Source organism: Anas platyrhynchos, chromosome 1, assembly GCF_047663525.1.
Source record: "Anas platyrhynchos isolate ZD024472 breed Pekin duck chromosome 1, IASCAAS_PekinDuck_T2T, whole genome shotgun sequence".
NCBI lineage: Eukaryota > Metazoa > Chordata > Aves > Anseriformes > Anatidae > Anas > Anas platyrhynchos.
Window position 1 is genome coordinate 129,933,731 of NC_092587.1, and position 27,306 is coordinate 129,961,036.

General features: G+C 41.5%; 2 long non-coding RNA genes across 6 annotated transcripts; one reads left to right on the top strand and one right to left on the bottom strand.

Moving 5' to 3' along the window:
- Positions 1–1,285: 1,285 nt before the first annotated feature.
- LOC110351888 (uncharacterized) lies at positions 1,286–27,072 on the top strand. Of its 4 annotated transcripts, XR_002399909.4 has the most exons (5): positions 1,286–3,254; positions 3,394–3,515; positions 7,457–7,540; positions 23,198–23,385; positions 26,719–27,072. It is a non-coding gene; the product is annotated as an uncharacterized lncRNA (long non-coding RNA). The 4 variants fall into 4 exon arrangements; XR_002399908.4 differs by lacking the exon at positions 23,198–23,385 and having other exon boundaries at positions 1,291–3,254; XR_011805291.1 differs by lacking the exons at positions 1,286–3,254; positions 3,394–3,515 and adding an exon at positions 4,161–4,269.
- Positions 3,943–8,334, bottom strand: LOC101803363 (uncharacterized). 2 transcript variants are annotated; one of them, XR_011805292.1, is made up of 3 exons: positions 8,193–8,334; positions 6,225–6,333; positions 3,943–4,695 (listed from the first exon to the last, which is right to left on the bottom strand). It is a non-coding gene; the product is annotated as an uncharacterized lncRNA (long non-coding RNA). The 2 variants fall into 2 exon arrangements; XR_005262630.2 differs by lacking the exon at positions 8,193–8,334 and adding an exon at positions 7,685–8,115.
- Positions 27,073–27,306: the final 234 nt, after the last annotated feature.

Genomic DNA, 27,306 nt, shown 5'->3' on the forward strand with positions numbered 1-27,306 from the left:
AACCCTGCAGTCTTGAAATTCAGATTCAGCTCCAGGGAGCAGCAGGAAATTTCTCAAGGTGTGCCAGGGACATGCTCTTCCCACTCTGCACATTCATGACTTGCCAGTTCTCCCCTCACTGTTATCCAGTAGGATCCCAAAGAAACAAAATCCACCTTTCCTCCCACTCAGTGCAGGCCAAAGAAAGGACTGAGAATTACGAATCCCGCCTCTGGCCTCTCCTTCTCTAGTGCCAGCCAACATCTGTACCATAATTCCCGTAAGCCTTCTAAACTCGGGAAGCTCTGGCTGGTCAGGTGGTTTCAGAGGAGGCTTTCTTAATATATTATATTCTGATTGTCCTGCTTGGCTGCTTTCTGAGGGTTAAAAATTACTCTTGATAGCTGAGTGGACAGTGGCCTTGAGGTAATGGTGTCTACAATTTTGCTATTTTTGTGTTTTCTTTTTAAGAGGTGAGAACTGCAATTATCAGGGGAAGAAGAGCAATGAAACAGATCTAAACAGCATATAACATTTTCAAAGTGTTGTTGTGCATGCTTTTAGCAAAGGCATGTATTTATTGTTACAAAACTTTTGTTTAAAAAGCAATAAAGTTTTTTGATGAAGAATGATTTGGACTTTGGGGATTTCTGACATATAGAAGAAAATTATGAAAAGCTGCAGTTCCTCCTGTAAAACACCATTTTCATATTTTGTTGAAAAGGGACTTTCAAATGTTTTTCACAACAGTATTTGAAACTCTCTGTTAAAGTTTTTTCTGTTTTGTTTTGTTTTCTTTTCTTTATTGTGGCCAGCCCTATCATTGTGGAAAGACTCACAAATAGGCTCATCTTCATTACCAGAAGAGATTGCCCATGAATGCAACGTTGCTTAAGGCACTGGGAATTTGGTACTTTTTGACATCTGGCTACAGCCACTCCACTTGAAAATGCAGACAGAACACTTGAAAATCTAGCCACTTATGTCAATGGCTTGTGGCTTTTAGAAAGTAGTTTTACATCTAAACTCCAGGTCCTTCCATTTCTAAACAGTGAATCTGTGAGCTAAACAGCCATTAAACTGAGCATGGACTCATTCATCTACCACTTGGTTGTATTAACTGTGGACCACATCGTGTCCCTCTCACCCAAAGTTAGTGATTCGTAAGCCTTCATGTTGCAAAGATATCTTTGCTTCCACCATGACAGACACTGAAGCTGAAAAATGATGAACCCCAAATAGGAAAAATAAATAAATAAATCTCAATTGTACATCTTTTTCTTTTGTCTTAGAAATCCTAGAAGTACCGAGGGACAGAAGACCTCTTACAAGGAGACCTCCAAGTCTGAAACCAAGATGCAACATACCAGGCCCAGCTTTCCAGGAGCAGCTGTCAGACTGTCTGAGTGTTTGTCAGAACAGTGTAGAAACCTCTGCAGGCAGAAGGTCAAGCAGGTGACCCAGATGTGGCTGGCAGGAGCTGAGGGTCACTAAGAGCCTCACCAGTTCCAGATCTGCACAGGAAGGACACAACGCTCTTCTAATTTCTAAACGACTTGTGCAACCTCTATGCGTAACACCCTGTGGCATGACCACGGAGAAAGACTTCCTGCTTGGTTGCAAGGATGATTTGGACACTGAAGGTCCTTCTGTAGTCTCTACTTTTTTTTTTTTTTTTTCCCCAACTTTAATTTTTACCATAGTAAAGTCAAGCCACAAAGCCCATACAGTAGAGGCAGACAAGCAGCTTTGTCAAACATAATACAATTCTAAATGCATTCAGAGAAGGTAAGCTGTAGTTCTAAAAGCATAATGAATAGCAACTAGAGGCATAAACCGGACAGATAAAAGAAGGAAAAAAGTACAAGAAAGCTAAAAAGCTAATTAAGTGTTGTCAGCATGCAAAAAGAAAGTAATCATTGGAACAGAAAGCTGTATGTTGCTCTTCAAAGCCAGGGTGAGGTGGAGATACCATTGCACTGGCTGGAGTGCACAATGGCTGATATCTCCTCTGTGGAGCTACATGGAAACTTCAGCACCTGGATGCACTTGCCAGTGATAGCATTGCCTCCCGACTGCCTGCTGGGATGCATAGCCTTCTCTCCTTATCTGCCAGTGCCCAGGAGAAACCCAGGTGACAGGGAATACCGGTGCTTTTCAGCAAGACCCCTCTCCGGTTGCTTGGGGAGCCAGGACTGGCAGGCTCACTGCTGAGCACAGGTGTGGGTACGGCCCAGGAGAGCACCCACCTGCCACATCAGGGCATCACTGCCCCTTTCCCAGCCAGATTTGGTCTGGGTCAGGTTGATCCAAGCTGCCTCTAATTTCTAACGCTGTAGATGCTCTCAATACACCTGCCAGCTCTTGCTAGCAGACAGCTGCCACCAGAGTTTGAGCAGAGTACAACGAATAACCATCAGAGCAGCTGAGCTTTGGATGCATTGGTACATACATAGAATAAAATAGTTCCTAATTCAGATAAGCAGGATCTTAAAACTTTGAGCATGCTTAATGTCACTGGATGTGTCAGGCTCTTCCTCAGGCTGTGAGACCCTGCCACCGTGCTACCAAGCTGTGAGGTTGGAGGGCAGAAAGCAAAATGGCTTTCCAGTCAGCAGTGTCTTGACGAGGAGGAGGTCACAGGACCCATGAATGCTGATGGTAATATTTTCCCATGCCTCCTTAGTCTTCTCTTCAGTGTTCTCTAAAATATGTTGAGACTGTTGAATTTTAGATGTAGATGTTTTGACTGCCAAGTCAGTTTACATTATGAATAATAGCTCATCGACATTTCACCAGAAAAAAAAAAAATCATAATTAAAATAGATTCCAAAAAATGATTTACATATTTTGCAATACCACAAGAATGTGGTGGTTTATTATGTCAGGTTTGTCAGGATAGGATTATTCCTGTACATGTCAGATCCCAGGTTCCTGCACTCTGCTCATGGCAAGCATACTACAAGAAATTTGTCCACTGCTTAAAACTGAGCTAATTATGCAGAAAAGCTCATTTTACAGTTCTTGAGTATGCACTTTTGTTTTAGCCCTAGCTAGGCCTTCTTCCCCTTCAGGAACAATTTCAAAAGTAGTAAAAGCTTTAGCAGCCCTGAAAAGAGAAATGAAAAATCATGTGGTGGCCAGTCTCAGTTCCCTGTGTGCTCTGAGGACTTGATCGAAAACCCACCCAAGCAAGGCATCAGCTCTGCACAGGGGGAAGGTGCGGCTGGTTGAGGTGGAGCCAGGGCACCAAATCTTTGCTCCCAGCACTTCAGGTAATTAGTGCAGTATTGGGACTCTTTGGAAAACTGGCCTGTGAGATTAGTGGCTTATCCTGAGGCTATCTGTGAAACAGTTTTTTTTCTGTGTGCGTGTGGTATTGTTTTTGTCTTTTCCTTTTTAATGCTTTTACAGGAGGGAAAGCCTGAGACCCTAAACCTCTAATTCACAGAGATGCTTTTGAAATGACCACTTTGCTGTGTTCGCCCCAAAAGAAGCAAAGAGCAGGAGCTGCCCAGCTAACAGAATTGGAACAGGTGATTGACTTGTTCATAAAATTGAAGTTATTTGAATTCTTAATACAAACATAGTTTAAATTAAGCCCTCCATTCCTTTCTTTCTACAATTGTAGAAAGAAATTACAATTGTAAAAATACAAAATCAAAAAATACAAAAAATACAAAATTGTAAAAATACAATTGTAGAAAGAAATTACAATTGTAAAAATACAATTGTAGAAAGAAAGGAATAAGCGAGTAGTTTTTATTATAAGAAATAAGCAATATAGAAGTAACAGAATATTTAAAACAGGGTCTGGTGGTTCTATGTTGCTTTCCATTAAATTAATGAGGAAAATTCAGGTGAATTCACTGGAAATTAAGTCTTTATGAGTTTTTGTTGTTGTTATGTTTGATCATTTTTTTAAACAAAAACTACCACACATAATGCTCACATAATCAAATACACACACGTAACATACATGTACATGGAATTTGTCAGTTTTTTTTTTCTTGGTTTTGTTTTATTTTGTTTCCTCCCAGCTGCAAACACTTTCATCAGAAAATACCATTGTATTAGCACAGAAACTGACATCCAGTCTGACAATAATGTGAGCAATTTGTCAAGCCCAGAGGTTCCTTGTCCAATGAGAGGGATTGGGAGGGATTACACCCACCTGAGACAGTCAGCAGCACAGGGTCAAAATGCTGGAGACACAGCATGCCTCCAGAGCTTGCTTTCCCTGGCTGAAACCCGAGTGAGAGCAGTATACATAACCACACCCCGACTGAGGTAAGATTTCAAATCCTAAGGCTGGAGAATCATTTCTTCTTTCTTCATATGCAAATTTTTACTCACAAGAGAACATGTCCAGAAGGAGAAATTGAGAAAGCCACATGCACTAGTTTCAGATAGAGCACTTTGAGATGTGGAAGATTTTGGTTCAACCCCCCTGTGTGAACCAAAGAGAGTACAGGGATTTGAACCTTGGTTATCTGTGCCTTACAGCAGTGTCATGATTTACTTCAATATGCAATGTACTCCCCAAATCAGCTCACATTCAGCTTCAGGAATTCATCTCCCTGTGGATCCTCTATGGATTTGGTTTCCGTGAGGTTCATTTCTCCATCTGGATCCCAGGCTGCTGGTGGCTCTCAGGCTGTCGGTCTGTAAGTCTTCTTCCAGAACCAGTACCAGTGTCTTTCCTATTTTTACAGCCTGCCCAAAGCAGGGAGAAAAATACAAAATTTGTGGAATTCAGATCACACCAGAAAAAGAAAGGCAAGGCAGGTATGTTTAGATATCTGTTTCAGTCTTATTCTGAGGCTTGGACTGGAATAAGTGGTGGCGCCCTATTATTTTACCAACCATCTGAAGGATGGTTGAAGGAAGGATTTCTGCACCTCCACGTACAGAGTAGTCTGTACTGAAATACTTCTGATACTGCATTACCAATAGCAATTGTACAATGTCAGGACTTAGAAGCCAAGATTTCCAGAGATGTTTCTTAAGGCTCGATCAGTTATTGACACACAAAGTAAGGCCAGAACAGTGAGTTCTTCAATCTTCTGGGTGAATCAGATTATACTTAAAAGACATTTTTCAAGTTGCATGACTCTTTTTTTTTTTTTTTTTGAGAGAGAGAGAATATCTTTAAAGTTTTGCTTGGTACAAATAAAACATTTTAGTTGACCTCAAAAGAAACGCTAAATTTTATTTTCAGTACTTAAGCCCTTTTATTGTTAACTCTTGTTCCAAACATTGTTTTGAAAAGCAACAAAAATGATAAAATACTTTTTCTTGTTCTTGATATCTGTCTTCTAGCTGAAGAAATCACAAGTTTTGTTAAATTTCGGGAATAATTTCTGTCTTGCCATAAACCATAATTTTGATGAACAATACATCTTACACCAAAATATCTGAATGGTACTTGGTTTACAGAAAAAAAAAAGATGAGTGCTTTTTGTCTGCAAAGCTGCTACTTATTGATTTAATCAAAAAGGCCACCTGAAAAATGAGAAGTCTGGACACTATTCATGACAAAAGCCTTGCAAGCTGGGTATGGTGTTATGATAGTTACATAGTTCTCTTGTTACTAAATGCAGAATAATGGAGCATCAGATAAAAATGTTCCATGGGGGACAAAGAGAGATTGTTGAATAACAGATTTATGATTCGGAAAACATTCCATGGTATCAACCAAAAACATCAACAAAAAAGAAAGGAAAATATAACGATAAGGAACATCAACCAAATATAGCACTGGGAGAATGCAGTTGAGTGCTGACTGGAAAAAACACACCAGTAGGATCACTTGGAAAGTTGACATGAGTTTGGCTTTGTGGTGCTGGGGTACACAGGTGATTAGTGCCCAGCAGGAGCTTTGGTGGCATTCAGACATGGCTGGTGACAGATGTTGGCACATGAGTGGCTCTGGGAGAGAGCAGATGGCCTTGGTGGGGTGGAATGTGGAGCTCCCAGCCAGGACGCTCAGACGAGCAACCTCCATGCCAGGCAGAAGGGTCACTGCCACCTCAGGGGTGCAGGAACTTAAAGAAAGGGGCAAAGCCTAGGTTTGCCAGGTGCACAGCTGGGGATCCCTCTCATCCAGACATTACAGGGACAGTAGAAAGGGCATAGCCCAGTGTGGCAGCCAGGCATGGGTTTGCTCATCCTTAATGGCCAACATGCTGCTGTGCTCAGCCTGCAGGCCAGGCGCTGAGCGTGGGATTCCCCTTGGTGCTAACCTGAGGTCCAAGCCTCCCTCTGCAAAGACCATCCTTCTCCATCAAATCCACGGGGGGCCTCAGGTGATCATGCTCCTAATTGTAGCACTTCAGTTTGGTTGGGATGGCTCTGGAAAAAAAACATTAAATTAAATTAATAAGGTCTATTGGTCTGATAACTCTACATCTGTATTAGGTCTTGTGTTTCTGTGCATGCTTGTAGGTTTCACCTACAAGCTCCTTATAGCAGCATCTGTCTTTCATTATATGATTGTATGGTATCTGGGACTGCAGAGAAGCTAGGCAAAAAACGAGAATGAGAAATATAGAGAAATGTAGTTAATTTATTTAACTTAAATATAACTTCATCATGCTTAATGATACCAGGGAGGTATGACCTCCAAATAAATAGCCTACTATTCAATTTTTATTCATATCTAGTGTACTGTGGTAGTTCCTCTTTGAAGCAAAAGCATATAGTTGCCATATGAAAATCCCAATGACCTGAAAAGAGGAATTTGCCAATTGCTGTGTGTCTGTGCTGTACAGTCTCCCCCAAGGTCTCACAGGAAACTTTCTTTTCAGCTGGGACAACATTTCACGTTTTCCTGTGTGAATATTTGAAAAAAGAAAGGTGTGTTCTCACTCTCAGGCTGTGAAGCTGGCACACATTTTCTCTGAAAAAAACATCAGGTCTATCTGAATACAAGCTACTTTAAAATTGCCTTGCTAGTTTGTTAAGCTTCATAGGAAAATGAACAATGGATTTGTTACTAAAAGTGCTGTAAATTATATTTTATTTTGCTTATCACCTAGAGAGCAATTAAAAAGACATTTAAATGGGAAATAAATTATGTGGAAAACAAATTAAATTTTCATGCAACAAGAAGGTTCAATAATGTAATCGTACTTAAAGTTCATGGTAGAGAGCTCTGCTTTGTTTCTTTATGGGACTTCTGAGGTAAATTTTCCCCAAAACTCTAATGAAGTGTATATATATATACTTTCCCATTTAAAAAATCCATTTAATGGTCTGTCAGATATGGCTACACTTGTGCCTGGATGCTCTGCTTATATAAATGTCTTTCTGGTGCTGTTGCTAAAAAAACTGAACACAGCTGCAGTCAAGATCAACTTTGAAGGTAGCTATGTAAATTAAGCCAGAGACTGTGCCTTCTCTTTTGGGTAGGAGTTATATTTCTCTTATTTCTCTTTATCTTCTTTTTTTCTTTCTTTTTTTTTTTTTTTTTCAGTTCTCTGATCAGCTACACAAAAACAGTGGTGGTTATTCACAGCAGGACCAGCAGGACCCTCCTACACACAACAGGCTGAGGCAGGTAATACCACGTTCTGCACAAAATGTAGATAGTATTATCACTAATGAGCATGTTTGTCTCACTTAGCTGTTTAACTAACAGAAGAAAAGTATGGCTTGAGGAAAAAAAAATACACACAGAGATTGAGATTACAGTCTCCTTCACCTGGAGGTTAGCTTGGAACCGGGCTCTAAGCAAATCCTTCCACACCAGATAATTTTTTGCAGTGAATCAGAAACTTGTGGTCCATCTACCCAAGACATGCCTTCAGGGGAGGTGGAGTGGATAGAAAATTTCCACTTGGGCCAGTCAAGTCCACTCCTTTTCCTCATCTGTTGATCTGTTGCAGTGGCTCTGACATCTGTGAAGAGCTGTGAAAGGCTCCCATCAGGAGAGTGTGAAGCTGTGCCACAGACGGTAGCTCTTAGGTGAAATGTATCTGTAGACAGAGAGCTGGGGAGAAGTGTTGGTGAGTGGATGAAAGCAGGAGAGTTGAGATGGTGAACTGGAGGGGCTTAGATAGCCCCTGGTAGGAGACCAGATGGACTCCATGGGCTGCACCAAAACATGGAGTCTCCTGGAAGAACTCCGATTTGCTCCTGAGCAAGCAGTGAGAGCAAAGGATGCTACTAGCTCCCTTGGTAACCCTGCAGAGGATGGAGAGAGTACTCACCCTGCACACTGGACGGAGAGTACAAAACACCACAAGCAAAGGGACATAAATCAGAAAAGGCTGAGGATCCCAAAGTTGTAGTCCTCCCAGAAAAAAATGAACATGCTGTGGGAGACACTGGCCAAGTCCAGCACTTGGGAAACACTGCAGAAAGTGAATTTTGCTGATAAGGGTTTGTGAACACTTAACAACACCCACAGAACGTGTATATTGTGGGGGAAAGGACAGTGATGCCACCACTGCTCAGACCAATGGATTACATTGCAACAGCAGATGCCTGGGTTATCAGTGCAAAAACAATTGAAATATTTCCTCCTTTTAAATTGAATGTTGGTCCATGATAATGTCACCCCTGTGACAGTGACACTGACGGAAAAGCCACAGTCAGTAGGACGTAAACAAGTGAAACTCAGGACACACACAGTGTTGCTCTTTATCCTCACTGGGGCATTATGTGAACTCAGCATTACTGAAGCAGCAACAGTAAGCAGGGGAGAAGGAAGCAGCAGCTGTTGTACTTGGAATACATCTGTCTCCTGATCTTTTTAGGAGTTTGCATTCATCTGGTAGATCTGGGGCCAAAAGAGAAGAGGAAGCATTTGAAGTGCCTGAGCACGAGGGCTGTAGATGTACCCTTCACACAGGGGCTGAGAGAGAAGCTGGGCATCTTGCTGCCTCTATGTCATGGCAGAGGAGCCAGGACTGGCCACCCGAGGAAGAAAAACAGGTCCTCTCACTGCATAGACCCTGCAGGATAAAGAAAGTTAAAAAGCAAATGTTTTTCAGCAATGAAAATAGAAGCCTTTTCTGCAGAGAAGACTGGTGCTAAATATATCCTAGTGCTTGATGCATCAGCAGGGCTCTGGCAGGGGCCCTTAGATAAACATTGCAGATCATTGTGGCCATTCAGCCCTTCTCTGGGAACCCTTTGGGGTTCTTTCATAAAGAAAAGTTTTTCAAAGGAAAATATGAGTTTGGAGGGAGCTATGCTCTATAGTGGAGCATGGCCCCAGGTCCCCAGCATCTTTAGAAACAACAGTGGCAGCTTGTGCATCACAGCTCTAGCAAAGCCTAGGCATTGATCAACAATGTCAGAGAGGGCAACTTTGGCCTCAGTCCCTCACATATAAAATGTCTTATCTTTCTTTATGAACAGCCACTGTTAAATGAACCTGCCCATAAATCATTTCTTGCCTCCGGTGAATACAGCGGTGATTTTCAGTTTGAGAGTATGAATTTCTAATCAAAAAGAAGGCTACTGGGGAAATGCTGTGCTTCCAGCACATTCTCTGCAGGTTTTGATGAAAGCACTAGGGAGTAAAATGCAGTGTCGGATATGTGACTTAAACCAACCAAACAAACAAAAACCTATCAAAGTCACAGACAAACAGAGCAAAAAGAGATCCTGCAAAAAAAATAATTTAGATGGCTAGCACAGGGTGCCTGACACAGTGTGTTCCCAAGCTTTTTCCTCTACTTAAGGGAATGCTTTTGGTTGTCTGCTAACAAATACCTAATTGGTATATTACCGAAAATATGCGATAAAAGTATATAGGGTTTAGGGATGGAAATATTTAAGAGGACTAGGGGTATTTTTATTAGCTTCATATGAATACGCATGTCAGAGAAGTTCATCTGGCAAAAATGTAACACAATCAAGCAAAGAAACTGTTGCTTATAGAACTGGATATATTTTTTTCATTTATTTACTTATTCATTTATTTTTAGGAAAATGTAGGCATAAGTAGATTAAACTTATTTGGAATAAAGGGAAGTAATCCCCAATATAGAATTATTGACTCTTACTAGTCAGAATAAATGTGAAATAGTAATTCCTGGCTTCGCAGTTTGGTTGGCAGGGATTTAGCAAGTGACATACTACTACTATGGATATATCAACACTCATCCTATCTTTCCTCTGTGACTGTGAAGTGAAGAAGATATCAAAATAATAATATGTCTCACAAAAATAGCATGGAGTCTGTCTCTGATCTATGTTTAACACTGTTGCTGAACAAAGCTTTGCTAGTAAAGCATGGATTATCACCTACTGATATTTGTTTCCTACATACACTCATGGCACTTTTTCTAAGTGGCAGTTTTGCACAATGTCTCTGCGAGCAAAAATGTGGCAGTATTAGCTGTGTAGCTAATACAGCTCATATACCATTATCAATGGTGTTCTCACATGATGAGTTCTGAAAAAGCAGGGTGCCAAGGTATCCGCAGCTGCAGAGGTGAATTGGATTTGGTCCAAATGCTCCAAAAAGTCTGTCTAAGCTCTGGGAATCTGAAACAGGGGAATGTAGTTTACAGCTGGAAGTAAAGCTAAAGAGATGTAGTGATGCCCCAGTGATGTAGGTGAGGACAAGAGTGGCTCTCATCAGGTGAGCTCCAAAGTGGAGTGCCTTCATTGTGTGGCTTTGCCAAGTCTTGGGGAGAGTCATATGCCAGCATCTTATGGCTGGAGGGGAGACTTGCCCTGCACAGAGGTCCCTGGAAGTGCAAAGGAAGTGAAAGAAAAGACACTGTATGTGAGTAGAAGAGGGAAGGAGAGAGCTCTAAACATTGGAAGGCCCCCAAAATAGAGTTGAATTATTAATCTCATCTCTGTATCTACTTTTATGTTGTTTGTAGGCCTCTGGCGAGTTGAACATATGAAACAATATTTGTTTCCTTCATAGCCATTGGGCTTGAGTCGTTTGATTTTCCATTACACCAACATCATGCTGAATGCATTTTATTCAGATTGGACACAGAGGATTCAAATATCCAAGGAGTAAAAATAGGCAGGCTTGTAAAATGCACTTTGAGACAATTTCTTCTTTTGTCTGCTTTCCAAAGGAAATAAGACTTGTGCAACCACATTGTCTGCATGTATCTCTTTGCCTGTCTGTCCTCCCGTTTAAGTAAGATCTGAACTCAGGCTCCAAAAAAGTTTGAAAGGGGCAGAGGCAACAACAAAGTATGTTTCATGAAAATCTGTGTCTAGGAGAAGAAGACTACATCAGCAGAGAAAGGCTTTAATCACAGTGTAACAGAGGGAAGGGCTTCAGTCTGAGCTTGCAGAGTCAAAAGTTACCACACCAGAGTGAATCTACAGGAGAGGAAGCTGTGAAAACCCCAGTCAAAGCCAATGGTTTAATCAGATCTTGAACCTCACTAGACATAAATCAGCCAGAGGACAGAAGTCTGTAGGAAAGAAAATTTCCTTAGTTCCAATACTCATGAAACTACCTGAATAACACAAGGCTAGTATATATCGGGTCACCCAGGCATTGGCTCTGGCTTGTTTTATATTTGGTTCAAGATTTTGCCCAAGCTATAAGAGAGCAAATAGGTTAGGCATTAGCCTAACACATGACGAGTAGTGTTAGTTTAGGTTATGTAAGAATAAGAGTGAGATCTTGATTACAGTAGCTGTTTGTGCCTTTTTTTCTACTGTGTTTAGAGCAAGAGGAACCAAGTCCCAGGGACCTAGGCTGACCTCACAAAACTGAAAGTGGATTTGGGCCACAGTTCTAGTTTCCAGCACTGGAGGAACTCAGCAAGGTTCTCTGCGGGATTTTATAGCAAAGAGACTAAAAATGATGTTTCCATACTGTTAAAATGAGAGACAAAAGAGACATAAAAAAAAAAAAAAAGACATAAAAATGGTGTTTCCACTGGAGGAGCTAGGGGAAAACAGAAGACTCACTCCACCACTCTCATGTTTCCTTCAAGCAACGGTCCATTTTTTGTACATAATGCATGCAGGATGGAGGAGAACATGGGACAGGGCTGAAGTTTAGCACATACATGGTTTAAAAGAAAGAAGCTGTGAATGAAATGCAGTACTCTGAGTCATTCAGACCATTGGTGTCAAGGGATACCAGCAGGTATGTTTGCCCTGGATTCCTCTACACTTTAATCCAGTCAAAAGTTTAAATTCATTGCTAGAGGGGAAGCTAGACATTGCTACACTCAGTTCCCATTTCTGCTTTTATCCCTGTCATCAAGCCAGGGGAGAACATTGCGGATAACCTCAGTGTACAGCTGTGCAGTTCCACAGTTGAAATTATACATGATGCTTTTCTTTAAGTAAGGCTTGCCTGTCAGATGTTTAAAGGTACTTGGGCCTGGTCATGACTGAATGAGCTGGTGGTGATTCAGGTAACAGTGTTGTATTTTGCATCTCTTTTTCTAAGGCTCATTTTCACTTTTTTATGAGTTTTCATATGTTGTATTTTGTCCATTCGTTGTATCATGCTACAAGTCACACACTGCTGTGCAGTCCTGGGCTGTAGGTTAAGCATTTCCTTCTTCTTCTTCATCCCACTCCCAAATATTTTGTTAGCAGTCACTACAAAGTTAAGCTTTTTGACAATACCCAGTGACACTATGTTAATGAGAAAAATGTAGTTTGGGCTTGAATGTTATACCACCCACAGGCATGATACCACCCACAGGCGTGTTCCTATAACCTTGTCTTCTTCCCTTTATTTTATCCTCCCTCATTCAGTACTCATCAAGACTGTGAGCTCACTGTGAGAGAGGGTTCCTGGTAGTTTTTGTTCCCTGCAGTCCTGTTCCTTTGTTTGTCCCCACTGGGGATCTACAGGAGAGGAAGCTGTGAAAGGAAAGGAGAGGAAGAGCTACAGGAAAGCAATTTGTTCCTGCACATCTGATACACCTGGAAAGCAAGGTACACAGGGCATCAATGGGACCAAACTCATGGTTATCTGAGTCTCAGCCTAAAATTCAGTCAGAACCTGCCAGATGTGTTCATCTCTACCTTCCAACTGGGAAGCACACCTGGGGTTTACTGTTTCAACACAGCCAAAAAGCTGTCAAAGACATACTTTAAGACGCCGTGCAATAAATGTAATGTTGAATTGAAACACTTAACTGTTGCCCTGTTCTCACAATTCAAATAGCTAATGATATGATAGGTAACATGTCCTCGCTCACAGCTTTAAATGCTTCTCTATGGGAAATATTCAGACAAAGCAGTGGAAATTCTGAAAAAAAAAAAAAAAGAAAAGCTAAGAAGCATAGTGAAAGGCATGTGTAGAAAGCTTTACAGCACAAAATATGTACAGCTGGTTAAACATTGACCAAGAACTCTGGTAATTGTGACTACTTGAGAGTGTAAACAGGCAAGGCAAAGAGAGAACTTATTTAGCCTGGCAGCCAACAGTGATTTGGGGTTGCAGTGCCACTAAAAAAAAGGGCTGCCAGAGCCCCAGCAGCATCTACACGCTCAGTCACGCAGAAATCACCTCTCTGGGTCAACTGCTCAGAGGGAAGATCTCCTGTGGTGCAGCTACAACTGCTGTGCCAGCACAGGGGAGATGCAGGACCATGACTGTGAAGTCTCCGGATCATGTTTTTGCCTGTTGCCAATCATGTGAGATGGGGAAAGTGCAGGCCATTGTTCCCTTGTCTTTAGACATTGCTTTACTTGCTTGCCTCATTTCCATAATGCTCCCTGGCCTCCCAATAGCCCAAATTAGTTTGATGAATACAGTTTTGTGTGGTTTAAGATTCATTATTCCCCACATCCCACCCCCTCAGTTTTGCACGAGGTAATCTTGGTCTCTGTGCAGAAAGGTCCTGCTAGAGCCTTAATTAAAAACAACGGGTGTGAAATAAAAAGAGTTTTCTTTGCACCTCTGTGTGCCAGCCACAGATTGCTGTCTGCTTTTCTGCTTCATCTGGAAATGAGCAAGAGGAAAGAAGATATCACCACCTGCAGATCTGAAGCAACAGTATGACTTGCTGTATAAGGGAGAATAGGGGAGGAGGCTCTTTCACATCTAGAAAATTTGGACCTACAAAAAATAAGAATTCAGAGTAAAAAGACTGAGAGTGAATGGATTCTTCTGTCTCCACTCTCCTCATCATCAGGCATGTCTATATTTCTCTGCTTTATCATTGCAGCCAAAACAGTTGACACAAAAGTATAATCATGCTTCTCTTTGGCAGATCCTTGGTGTTTGTGCTGGGTGGTGACCTAGGTGTTTTTCAAAGGTTTCTCTTTGTTTCTTGGTATTCCAAGGAAGAGTCAGAAGCCTCACAGAAAAGCAACAAAATAATTTATAACCTTTTCTGGGAATTTTTTCTTCATATTGAACTTGAGGTGCTGCATATCCATATGAGGTAACCTTGATCTTTGGATGTCACACCAAATCTTTGGATGTCACACCAAAGCTTCAGAATCATAAAAACTGTTACAGTTAGAGAATATCACCGAATATTTGGTGGCATTCACCGTCTTCTTGCCAGCACAGGCCAATTTATGCTAACAGTCCTAGTGGTGTTGTGCAATGTTGTGAAACCCTAAAGATGGGAATTCCTCTTCACTTGGATCCTCTTAATAATTTGTGCTTTTAGGAAATATTTTCCTGTCATTAAACTTCTGGATGTTTTTCTCTTTCTTACCATCTTATCCCCAAACTGCTATCAGGCCAATAATTCCTTTATCTCTTTTCAAGCCTGACACTACTAACGTCATTCACCCTTACTGGTGTGGTGATCCAGAAGACACCTTCTCCACCTCAGTGATGCCTGGTGGTGGGTAAAACCTTTGTTTTATTGTATATCAGACTTAAGACCTCACAGTCTCCCATACAAATATTTTCAGGTGTTCCTTTCATAGTCAACGAGAATGATATATTTAGTTCCTTCTAATAAGTCACTTGCTATAGCTCATTAATCACTGTTATTACCCTCACAATGAGCTTGGTGAATGTAGCAATATGGTATTTGAATATTTCTGGAAATAAGACACTTCATTAAATGAAGCGGTCTAAAACCATTTTTATTTTGCTATTCATTAATGACTCCACAAGCAGGTTTTACTTCAAAATACATGTAGTCTTCACAGAATTCATCAGCATTATAAATATTTACATAAATAAATATTTATATTCAGAATAACAGTCTAAATAGGAGGTTATATTTGCTCAACAGATTTGTTTGACCATTATGCACTTTTGTGGCTATTCTATCTATTCAAGGAATATATTAAAGATTCTCTAAGGTTATTTATTAGTCTTGCTGCTTAAAGGATGTAATGTCTATGTAAGGATTAGTTTTCTAAGTAAATAAGGTAAAAGTTTTATATCCAAATAATAATTGCAATAATTCAAAGTGATGTATAAAACACTTGAAAATCATAATTCAAAAATGTAAACAAGGTCACAAGTTCTTTAGATATAAATGTCATATTTCAAATTACATTAACTTCCTTTTCACCTTTTCTGTGTAAAATTGAGTTTAGTCCCAGTCACTTTTCATCTGGACAGATACAGATGAAATTCTGTCCCTCCCCTACTCCATCATGTTTTGTTTCAGTAGGTGACAGCAAATATGCAGTGTCAAATTCATACTGCATCTCCATGTTGAAATTTGTCCCCACTGTTACCGTAAGTATTTTGACACTTCTGCCTCCACATACCCGTCTTTACATTTACAGCATGACCTTGACACTGTTTGTGTAAAGCATCCTTGGGCATACCATGGATATCACCCACAGTTTCACTTCTCCTTGTCTCCCATTTGTTACTTTCAATCCCGATGGATCAGAGGTGGGTTTATGAAGCAATGTGAGTGGATTCTTGTAGGCCCTGTCCTTTTTCTGATGCTGAAATGCTAGCACATTGCATTTTAGTGCATAGTCAAAGTGCTGGAGTCAGGGAATAAGAGAGAGCAAGGTAGGGGTAAAGAGGGCCTCTTCTAATGCATGGTTGCGGTCATCTACAACAGCCCCTTCAGGCTTTCAACACTAAACATCACACCACACACAATGTGAGACCCCAGTGGTGCCTCGTTGTGCCTCTTGGGGAACATTTCAGTGACCTGTGTCCAAACAGCTCTACGTTGCTCCTGGCTGTATCAAAGAACTTAGATGCTCATCACAGTCTCATATAGGTAAACCTGACCTGTCATGTTGAATTTCTTCCCCTCGCTCAGATTGCGTCTGCAACTGCTTTTGATGGATAGTATGATAACAGTGACTGGTTGATTGAAGCATGATAACTTCAGTGAAGAAGGCTTTTGTTTGACCTCAAGATGGTAGTGCATCTTTGTACTCTTTGTACTTTTTTCTTCCATTCACAAGTGTTCCTCTAGTCACCCTGCCATTGCTATCTAGGAAATGGTCTGTGGCATAAACCTCTGCTCCTATGTGCACATTGATATTGGTACATTACCTCTGCTACTCAGATAAAGTGATTACAGAAAGAAACAGAAGAGAAATTAAATTATGGTTAGTAAAGCTCAGCAAATGACACAAAAGCTGCATGCTTACCTTAGGCTCGAAGATCTGAAATTACTTTTTCAGCAGTGGCAGCATCTTCTTTTGGAAGTTTTGTGCACAGTTTTCAAAGTTCTGCTGTCCTGCACAACTATAATAAATAGAAGTACCTCTGCATCAAAGATTACATGGTACTTTAAATGACTACTGATAGCAGAAAATGAACACTGGTCTACAACAAAGAGATGCTCTCCTCAGTCCATGGTAGTGTGGGTGCAGCTAAAGTAAATGCTTTACTTTAGTCTGACTTCAGCAGGAAGAGTTTCTTTGTAAAGACAAAATGCTACGAAAGCCAAACACATGTTGGGGGACAAAATCACTACATGCCATTTCCTCCTTCTGTATCACTGGGACCAGGCATCTGCAATAGTGAAGGGGGAAAAATTGCAAGGGAGCATTTCTGTGTAGGAAAGTGCACATGTAGGTAAAAAGGACATATGGGTGGTGGCTCCCCTGTGTACCCAATAAAAATCCTCCCTCTCTACATGCTCACACAGACAAGAGATGACACTGTGCTACACACCTTGCAGAAGCAGCCTGTATAGCCCTGGTAATATGGACTACTCCCAGTTTACGATGCACAGGAAGGAGACTGGCCATATAGATATTCCCCAGCCAGGTTCAGTAGGATGTGCCAGTGGTAGATAGCAAAGCAAAGTTAAAATACCTTTAGCAGTAGACTCTACAGTGGAAACAATGCCCTTCCTTTGTTGAGGAGAGGTAACATTTCTGAAATTAGGGATGGAAGACTTACTTTACTTGTCCAAAATATTTTTTCTGATAGCAAGTACGCTGAGTGACCTCTTAAAAAGTCTTGTGCAAATCATTTAAATTCACTCCTAACTTGCACTGGCATTTCATTAAGGAAGTCTCTATTTACCAGATGTTATTCCACAGTTACTATAGATATCTTACATGCTCCTTACAGGGAGGAAATTTTCTCTTAGATACCACGGTGGTAATCATTAGCAAACGTTCACTGGCAAAAGGTAATTAGCAGGTAATTATTAGGAAATAGAAGCAATCAGGCCCTGCAAAAATTCCTCCACTGGGATCACAGACTGGAGAGAAGAGACACAGAAAAATACCTCATCAGAAGCTTAAAAATTAAGAGTTAATTAATGTAGAAAAATGGTTCAGCACAGCAAACTGAGGCTGCAAACATCTGAGGAATGCTGCAGTCCCTGCTACAACTTCCATCCCTTGTAAGGCTGGCTGCATTCAGGAAAAGCTATGACCAGCAGGTTTGCACTGTGTGCCTGAAGAACAGCAGTCAGATGATGGCAAAGAAAGCCAGCAGAAGCACACATGAGTAATTGTGGCTGTTTCCACACAATTGTAACTGTAATGCACTGAGGGACACCAGAGCTGGCATGTACTACTCACTGACACCGGAGGGAGGGGAGAAGCATGCAATCACAAAATTGATGGTGCTTTTTAAAAGACCATGGCAACATTAACTCTTCAAGGCTGGAGGGCTGGACATTTAATGTGAGGGTATTTTGCTAAGTATGTATTCATTCATCCTCAGGGCAGCACAAACAAGGAACTCCTGTTTCCGAAACAGCCCCCTGTCACACGCAGAGCAGCTGATGGAACAAAGAGCCACATTTATACATGCTCAGAGTGACACCAATGAATACACATTACTGATAGAGACTGGTGCTGCAGAAGAGGTATTGCTCCCAGACCACAGAAATAATCCTCGCACCGTGCTCTGTGGTGCATCCAGCCTCAAGGTTAATATTTTTTGGTTCAGAAGAGTATGCTGCTCAAGGATGTGAACTGAAAGGAAATATACTGCATGTGAAGTTGACTGATTGCTTCATGCTTTACTCAACATTAGAAGGCTGGTTGGTTTTTTCAGCTACCAAAGTGCAAAATCTCTTACTTTTCCACCCACTATTCTACTTTCACCTGCGTCAGACATCATTTCTGATGCCCAATTACGCCATCCCCCCTTGAGATACCAGCAAGTCTCAGGGCTGGTTTTCTCTTCATGAACCAGGGAAGGTAACTCTGCATTGGGACAGCTGGGACATAGCTGTCAGTTCCTTTTCATTATCAGCAGCACCCAGCTGGATGTCTGGAATTCACAGACACTGGGGGAGAATCATGTTTGCTTGAATTTTAAAAACAGGTTGCTTGCTGGGAATGAATACCCTGCAACAGTTGCTCAACTTTGCCGCTCTGAAAGCAAAACTAATCCCAAAGGCTGCTAAAACCAAAAGAGAAATCAAACTGTGCCTTGCTCATCAGTTCAGAATCTGATTAGTTCTGGAGAGTTTTGCTTTTGCTGCAAAACATTCTGCACATGAGATATTTATAAAAGACAAATATCCATAACAAAATCAAAGCTAAGGAGAAAACACAAATTGTCATTGCTTGAAGACCAGTGCCCATTGCTGCTAATTCCTTGTGAAGTAAATAATTGTGCAGCTTTAGCAGCTTTGGGATTTGCATGAACTTTGAATGAGAATCTATTGCTGGGCACTGTAAATGATGTTCTGTTTGCCATATGTCAAACAAGCAACCTTTGCTTAATCCAGAACAAAAAATCTGTTAATTCACAGTCCAAAGACTAGGATTTGTACACTGGCAATGCTGCTTGGAACAAGACAATTTGCTGAATTTCTCCTTTGGGGGTGGTGAGGGTGGGGGAAATGGGCTTGCAGCTGGTGTCTATGACAAGTATTTCCCTTCTTAATCCACATTAGCAAATGACTTGGAGGAGTCTTTTACTTACTGGCCTCTCAAGTATACTTCCCATTGCTAAACTAAGCTTGTCATCTGTGACAGATGAAGGCAGATCCCTTTTGGGATGTTAGACTCTCCTCAGCCCTGGGCTTTGGTTGCTTCATTTTGACTTCAATTTTAAATAAGCCTGGTTTCCATATTGCCCACATAGAAATTGTTCATCAGGAGTCCTGATGGAGACCTCCTCAAACATCTTTCTTCCCTCTTTTTTGCCTTGAGGCTTTGCTATTAAAAAATCCTAGTCATTTTATTTTGCTTAGACCACCAGAAACAGATGGATGAGCTAGGTCATTTGACGTCTATTTAAAAGTTTGAGTTATTTTCCACCTAGCTAAATTTTGACCATCCCCTGCTTGATAAATCTAGGCTACACTTTATAGGTAACATGCACTTCATAACATCTAAGAAACCTCTCTGCCTGTTCTCTACTGAGTCTGTAATGAGTTTTAATAATATGCTGAACTAGCCATCAATCAAAAGTACAACGAAACCACAAGCTTAAATAGCTAGCTCTAAATTCTTGAAAAACAAACCAGCGTCTTTTGTGAAAGGTCCCTTACATGTAAGCCAAACTAACCAAAAAAAACCCACAAAACTACTTTTATGTGTAAAAGTAAGTAAAGGTCTCATGATAAAATATCTAAAGAACATGAAAAGGGGGGCAGAGTGAATGGTTATGGTCTGCAATTCCTCTCACATCTCAGAGCTTGCATGCAGCCTGTAGGCTCCTTTAGGCTAGTATGTTAAATATGATTCATACCAAAGGTGTGCAACTGCCTTCAGTATAACTGTTCTAAATCACAGCATAAAATTTCCCGCTGCTCTTATGTTCTTCACACTTGCCCTAGGTCTGCTGGGACAGAGATATGACTGGTCCCCTTGATTCTGCCCAGTACTAGTGAATCAGCATTCAGATCAAAAATAGGCAGCACTTACAGATTTTGCTGGTGGTTTCAAAGCACTAACCAGTGGAAACATGGTCTTAGTGAGCTGACACGCATGATCAGAAGTACACTGGTATTGCTACTGATCAGGATCTTTCGGGTAGGAGAGAAGAAAATCCCAAAGTTTAAAGAGTGTTAGTCCCAAGCTGCAGTGCACACTCCACCACTTTGATGTTTTTTTGTTTTGTTTTGGTTAGTTGGTTGGTTTGTTGTTGTTATTGTTTTCTACATTTTTTTCTGATGTGTTTTTATTACACAGTCAAAACATCTCCCTTCAGCTGCAATAAATAAGACTATTAAGAAATCTCACTCCACCTTCCCCCCTAAGGCCTTCCAGGATTTGTGAAGCAAAATAGTTCTGTTCCCACCCCAAACTGTCTAAATTCCAGGTATGTATTTAGAGGTGTGCCTGGCCTGCAGAAAAAGTTTTGTTTTGTTTTGTTTTGTTTTGTTTTAAACCAGGATCTTGGTTTTGTTCTCTTTTCAGTGAGGTTTGGCCTCATGGTATGTACACATGCATCTGTTCATGGCTACAATTTCAGAGCAGATTATTTTAGAATAATCTTGTGGTTTGTAAGTCCCAGTCATCAGCCCATCTCCACAAAATATGGCTATAGTGTAAGGAAGTCCAGTGGCTAGAAAGTCAAGTGGCAGCAATAGCAGGACTGTAAGCTTTCAGCAAATTTATTGATGAGCACAGCAGAAAACCCATTTTACTGGATCATACCTAAAAAATAAAGGTACTTTTTGAGAATAGAAAGGCTAGCTACTTTGCTTTAGGGGTTGGCTAGCCAGGTAGGAAAAAAAAATATTACAGCTCTCATTTGACTCTTGAATGTGATTTTGTGATGGCTGATATCAGAAATACACACTGGTGATCAAGTGTGATTTGGATAAAGACTGAGCATAAAATGACATTTCTGTTGATAAGGCAGAGTTCCTGGAAAGACCTTTATCTCATTCCTTCATTTTTATATTCATGCCATGCCAATCATCAGAACAGAAATTCTCTGCACAGTATTGGAGTAGCACAGACTTGCATATACCAGACGAGGCATAAAGTTTTCTGGGACAAAGTTAATCCTCCAGACAATTTCACAAACCTTTGAATTATAACATAGTTGAGGTTGAAAGGAACATCCTGAGGTCCTCCAGTCCTCCTGCAGTTCATCTGGTCGAAATCAACAGAATGTATTTCTATCAGGTCAGTTCTTTGCATTGTGGACCAGCTGGATTTTTTTTTATATGGTACTCAACAACACAGAAGAGCTCCCTGTATGACTGAACTACAGTCTTACTGTTCATTTTAGGTGTTCTGAATGATTTTTTTCCTTTTGTTTTAAATATGCATAGGTTACAAGCGAGGAGGAGAATTTGGCAAGATGGTCAAGATAGGCGTCTTTATTATTGCATAAAAGATGGCCAGAAACTCATCTCCCACCACCCAGCCAAGTACCATGGTCCCCTTCAGAGCACATTTCTCTTGCTCAAGTGGCCAAAAGCAGGGTTAGGCAGTGAGCTAGCAATGGGGTGGAGAAGGTGATAAGAGTCTAGTCTGGTGTGGCCTCCCTCTCATCTATTATCAGTCAGGGCTCATTCATAAAAGTTGCTGAATTCCTTCATTCTTGTTAACTACATGTGGGATATCAACAGGCAAAGGTTGCTTTGAACTGCTTTGATAGTTCCTACAGTCCTTAGGATGTTTGGCCACTGGTCCAAACCCCAGCATAAACAGGATTTTGAGATGGTCCAATTCATAATCCCTGAATTGCTCCAATAGCTGCAGATGCTCTGACCACGCTCTTTGCCCCCTCACTTGTCCTCATTGTTGGCTGCAGATGAGAGGACAGCAACTCCAAAATGTTCCCAGTATGAAAATTAACATTTCTTGGCAATATCAGGCATTTTTAAAATTTGTGCCAGTGGGGAAAGAACTTCAAGAATAACCCTTATTCTGTTCTTAAAATGTGAATCAGTGGTAACTTCACAGTTAGGACATAAGCTCCAGTGATACAAAACCAGAAGAAAATTGCAGGCATCCTACAGTGGGTTTGCAAAATTTGAGCACGAAAATATGCAAGCCTATACTCAGAAGAGGTTCTAAATATATAAAAAATCATCAGAAGTTGATCTGAGTTCTATCAGTTTTAAGATATTTTTCAAACACCAAATATGAAAAAGACCTCTTGGGACTTGTTTGTATCTTTTTTCTTGAATTTCCTTAAATCCATTCCCACACTTCTACTAGCAAGTGGTCTGAAAAGTGTACTTAGCTCCAAGTCTGAAATTCTAAACTGACTTTTCAGATGACAAGCCAAGACCCAAATTCACGCACCACCATACCTAGGGGAGATCTTGGAAGAAGCTGAATCTGAGTTTTACTGCTAAAATTTATCACCTCATAAACTTCATTTCAGAAGTAATCCCTTTTCTGAAACATAAAATCTGTGCATTTTTCCTTCTTTGTACCTTCTCTGTATCAAATTACCTGCTTGTACAACAAATACCCTGAAAAAAAATGAGATTCATGGTGACTCTGAATTTAACTTGAGCCTCCAAGAATAGAGGTGTAGGAGGAACCTAACAAAGAACTGCATGCATCTCCTTCTATAGCACTGTTAAAACCAAGAGGAAGGATCACTAAATCCTCTATAACACCTGGCATATAAAATCCTACCTCCCTTGAGATCCACAGAGATTTTCATGAAGTTTGCCTGTAGATCCTGAAAAATGATTAAACCAAGCAGGCTGACACAGTGTTCTCTAGTTACCTGACTGCTACTTCATTACTCTCCTCAGCAGTGGCTCAACACAGAAACAAAGTTATGTTCATCGAGGAGCTCACACACACAGGTAGAATCCTTTTTGCATCCCAGCATTTTAAAGCCCATTTCAAGGCATTGCATTGAAATTCTGCATGTTTCTGCTATGATTTGTTTGTCCCAGTAAATGCCTAGCCATTCAGCAACAACACATCAGCTTGTGTTATGGATCTGTTTCTGCAGAGTTATGGCCCTGTGAGGGTGTGTGATCTCCTTAATGGTGCTGATGATGCTGACGGTGTTCAGCTCAACTGATTCTGAAGGATACAAACTGGGGAAGCTCTCCATATGGGGAAATATTAACTGAAGAAGCACTTCTATGTGACTGCCAAAGAACATGTCCCATGGTGGATACCTCCTTTTGAAACAAGGTGATTTTTCTGCTATAGTTATTCTCATCTACTATAAGCAGTTATTCTGCTTTGGTCAGAACCAGGGAAGAGTGAATTAAAACCAGTGTTATTATAAAGACGTGTGTCTATTCAGTTTTATGGCTATCCTTCAAATTCAAACATGCAGTGCCGATGCAGTAAGGACAAGCCTGGTGTTTGCATGACAGCCAGCTGTGGGAAGGGCCACATCTCTGGTGCTCCTCAGTGTGCTGAAGCAAACCAGATGTCTGCCATGGGGATGGCTCATGGTCAGGCGGAAGGGCAGCCCCCTACGTGATGACTCGCTCTCACTTCTGATCTGAAGTAAAGTGCAATTGTTTTGGGGCTGGAAAAACAGGAAATCACACAGGGCTTCATATCCTCCTGCCTTGCGCCTTAGCGTGGCAAAGGTGAGCCCTGGTGGCAAGGAGGCGATTCAGGCCTTTCTGTCCACCAGCTCAAGATGACTTTCAGCCAACTGGGAACGAGCATGAAATCTGTCATCTGTATCACAAAAGCACATGATGTTGGTGAAAAATGAATGGTGAATATTCATGTCAGGATGCAGAAAACATGTCATGCCTTCAGTCGGTTGCCATTTAAGAAGAAAAAATAAGTGACATTTCACTTTTATAATGTGAATATACAGCCTGCCCTCCTATATATTTAGAAATAAAAGAACATCTTCATCTAGTAAGTAGTACCAAAGACAGACAACTCTTATGCTAAATTGTCTGCCTGAGTTGGCGCGTTATTTTGGTGCAACACAAAAGATACATTGGATGTGCAGTTGTTTTTTGTTTTGTTTTGTTTTGTTTTGCTGTTTTGTTTTTGTTTTTCCCCTGAAATTAACAGCTGCCTTTCGTTTTAATCATTGTGTATATAAAGAAAATAAAGTCATAAGACATCAAGCACGTCTAGCTCTTAAGGGCACTCGGCGTTGCCAAGGAGAAAGCCTGAAGTTTGCATAACAGCAAAAACCAGAGCAGCCCTAATTTTGCAAGCACGTAGTAATTTCAGTGTAGCTGAAAACTCCAGAAGGAAGACTCTTTTCATTTCCAACACAAATCACTTGTTTGTGTGACTTTTTGGCACACAAGCGCAGGGAGAAATAGTAAGGTACTTTTCAGCTAGCAGGCATCCTTTTCCTTCTCTGAGGCAGCAATAATCATTGTTGAAATACATCGTTAAAAACAGGAAGCTTTATCATTATGATTTTCTAGCAACCTCGCCCTTTCTTGTGAACCCAGCCCTGGCTACGAATCATCTGCTTTGATTCAAACACAACTATTACAGGACTGAAGTGCAGGTATTTCCTATTTTGCTTTAAAGCGCACGCGGTGTGCACTTAGAAACAGCCCCTCTCCGGGTGATTCATGCAGCCCTGAGCAGGAGCACTGCTTGTTAGAGCTTTACACAGGAGACCTGTGTGTTTAGATCATGCTTTTGTTTATATTTTAGTTCCGCAGAACAGAGGGAATGGGGAGAGAGCTTTTGCACTGGGAAAATATTTTCTGAGAGGGAAGCAGCAGGAAAATGCTGAGGATAAATTTGCAGGAACTGTAGCACAGGAACAATGATGGTTTTCAATGCATAAGCAACAAGTAAGCACTTCTCCTGGTGGTACTTAGCAAAAAGACCTCCACATAGGACCATAGCAGGCTCACTACTGCAGCAATAATTTCAGATGCATTCAAATGGCTCCTTGACAACACATGCAGGGTTGGGTATGTATGCACTCAGTGGTACCAGCTGCTCACTCCCCAGGAGCTGTGATGCCAGCCAAGACCACTGCCCACCCAGCACTGCAGCCTGTGCTCACTGGGGACAGCCACTGATCCCTTGCCAGACCCGCTCCACGTTTCTTCAGCAGAAACATCCCCCAGGCATGGGACCACCCTCTGGGAGAAAACCCCACCACTCCCCTCTCCACGGATGAGACGGTGCCCAGCTGCCGAGCCCCTGGGCAAGAGGGCTGTCATCGCTTTTGTCACAGGCTTTTGGTTTTTGCTGGCTGTGAAGTAGTGTCGGGGTGATGATGGTAGAGGAAGGGACACTGGCTCGGATGCAAAGCACTGCTAAGGCTGCTTTATCCCCAGGAAGGCTGCTGAACCCAGGGGATGGGCATTTAAATGGCTAACAAAAAAGCCAACAAGAAATACTTAAGAAGGGATAGTAAACCACGTCACTGTAGGCTTATAGTAATCTCCAATTACAAACCCACCCTTGAGAACAGCCTATCTGAGGCTACATTGTGTAGAGTTTTTGGTGCTTTCCTCAACCACATTGAAGACATGTAAATGGAAACTGATCCGGTACAGTTTCCTTGAAACCTTTAGCTAGCTTTAAAGCTCTTATCCTGGATCTTTCCTCTCCATGTCTCTCACCCACAATGCAGAGGCAGCCCAGAGGAGCACCATGCAGGGGTGCAAGGGTCCAACTGCATCAACTCCATGCAGTCTGCATGCATCGTCTGAGCTACGCTGATGCTAATGCACCTAAAGAGAAAGAACTTTGATTTCACACTCCATCACTGGTGGCATCCTCTTTATGGCACATTGTATCTTTATGCCATGTCTACTTACACAGCACAAAAATTCTGTCTTAATTACTTAATAACTGGTCTTTAACTTGGTTAAAAACTGCTGTTAAAGTCACAGCCCACTCTTGACACAGGTAATAGGACTTGGGCTGGGCAGGCACTCTCAGCCACTGCCTGTGGCTACCAGGCCCCTGCCCTTGGCTAGCAACTCAGGGAGGTGCCCCCAGCATTTCCAGCAAAGATACTGGGTGCCAACCAGCCTGGCACCTCTATGAGCACCTCCACCAAGCCCTGTACCATTTGGGCTCACTCAGGTCCCCTGCATGCCCAGGGGCGACATGCCCTGAAATGCTTGGGGAGCTGCTGAGGAAGTGACAAACCCTGGCTACAAATATAGGTTGTGTCCTGGCTGTGAACTTGGCAGTCTGCAACTGCAAAAGGCTTCTGTGGTCTAAGGCAGAGTTCTCAGGGCTTTTTATTCTCTGTTTTTTTTTTTTTGTTTTGTTTTGTTTTGTTTTGTTTTGTTTTTGTTTGGACACACTGGAGATGACTGGTAATGGATGAGAGAAGTGAAGAGGAGGATTTCTTATTCACAAACACAACACTCTGCGTCCTGCAGTGGAGTGTTCTGCAAATTCCCTGCAAGCAGAGGTGCAGCAGCCCACCACAGAAAATGCACTGGGCCTTACACCCACCAAATCTGCATGAGGGTAATGAGCTGGCTGACAAGAACACTCTCTCAAGCTTTGTCTCTGCTTGCTATCAAGTTTTGTTTCTTGCTTGCTTCCCAGGGGAAGAAGGGAGTAACCACGCAGCACAGAGAAGAAAGCTTTGCAGAAGGAGGAGGAAGAAAAGGACTCTACAAGCTGGGAACAAGAATGCTGGGCTGGCGGTTTGAACTAGTTCCCTTGAGTTCCTTCTCAATCTCTTACCTCTCTGTATCCTCATTATTTGATTATTACAAGAGAAATCTAAAGAGTGCATTCACAGATTCCCAAATAAAGGTCTGAGACAACTGTGAAGAATCAGAAGAGCAGACAATGTTTTTTGCAACCTATCAATCAAGACTGACCAAGTCAAACGTTGCTTGATGCTGGTTTTTATATCTCTGCTTATTATATTTTTAATGGATGTGGTGCCCGGCAGCCTCATTTGTGGTTTCTGTTGTGCATGACTCCAACCAGTGAGCTTACTGAAGGCTTTTCCCAGTCCCATTAAGGAGAAACTGTGCAGAAGATGGATGTGGATGATCAGATAAGAAAGCAAATGGGGCAACATTGATCACTACAGCAAGCCAAAGCTATCACTTCCCTGTTGTGTTTAGTTTTTTGTAGGCAAAACAGCAAAGGAAATTTTTAAGGGGGCATTCAAAGAGTTAT